This window comes from Cariama cristata, unplaced genomic scaffold (genome assembly GCF_000690535.1).
Source record: "Cariama cristata isolate BGI_N322 unplaced genomic scaffold, ASM69053v1 scaffold18473, whole genome shotgun sequence".
Classification (NCBI taxonomy): Eukaryota; Metazoa; Chordata; class Aves; order Cariamiformes; family Cariamidae; genus Cariama; species Cariama cristata.
In genome coordinates this window covers 7,544-8,531 of record NW_009610333.1, presented here as the reverse complement: position 1 = coordinate 8,531, position 988 = coordinate 7,544, and positions in this window count along the sequence as shown.

Here is a 988-nt window from a genome sequence, read left to right as displayed (position 1 = left end):
CATATGCTGACTCTGTCATCTGTCAGCAGAGTCTGACTGAGCTCCAACACTGTCCATGCAGTGTAGAGTAACATGAGTGTGACTGGTCTGATATGGGAAAGGCTCCAGGCCCTGGGCCTTCAACAGACCTACTACAGTCATGGCCAAAAGGGTATGAAAGTGAAGAAGTCTATATTCCCCTCTTAATGTTGCTTTTCAGAACACCAAGCAGTCTTTGGTGGGCCTCATGGGAAAGCTGACCTTGAAGCTGCAGGCTTGCTTTTCTCTAACAATGGGGCTGTGAATCTGAGACGTATTTATCAGCACTAGGTGAAGGTAGAACAGCAAAAGGCAGGAGCAGGGTGACAACATTGGGGTCCTATGCAGCCTTGGGAGGGGTTTGTCCTTGAGACTTCGTGATGCCTGTGTGGAGTAGCAAAGATAGTGGTCAGGGACACTTAATGTCCATGGGTCACTCCTGTCCAAGGAGTAGCAAGGGTTGGTTTACTGTGTCCCCCACTAGACAAGTCCTTTCTGTGCTTGCCTGGGGGGAATATCAGAGCCACACTGTTGCACTGAAGTTGGAAGCACTTGCAGGACAGGATGCTCGGAGCCAATGCAGAGATTTGGTCCCATGCAGCCTAGACACCTACTGTGTGACCCACTGCTTGCTTTCTGTAGTAAACCCTGGCATGGGTTTACTCTACCAGCCATACACTATGCAAGACCTGCAGCTTCAAATGCCTTGACATCTGGCAAATTCCTAGGAGATAAAAATCTTTGCTGAAACCAAGGAATCCATGGGATCTATTCCAGCTAGAGGTTTGTCTTACTGAATCCAAGGGCAGGCAAATGAATTGTGATTGCTGGTTCTGAGCAGGCAGAGTGTAGGGCTGGGGATATGATACGTCGTGACGAGCACTGATTTCTGCACTTGATCCATTTTTTAACTATTGAGATGTGTGTGTGTGTGTGTGTTTGTGTACGTGGGTGTGCGCGCATGATTTAT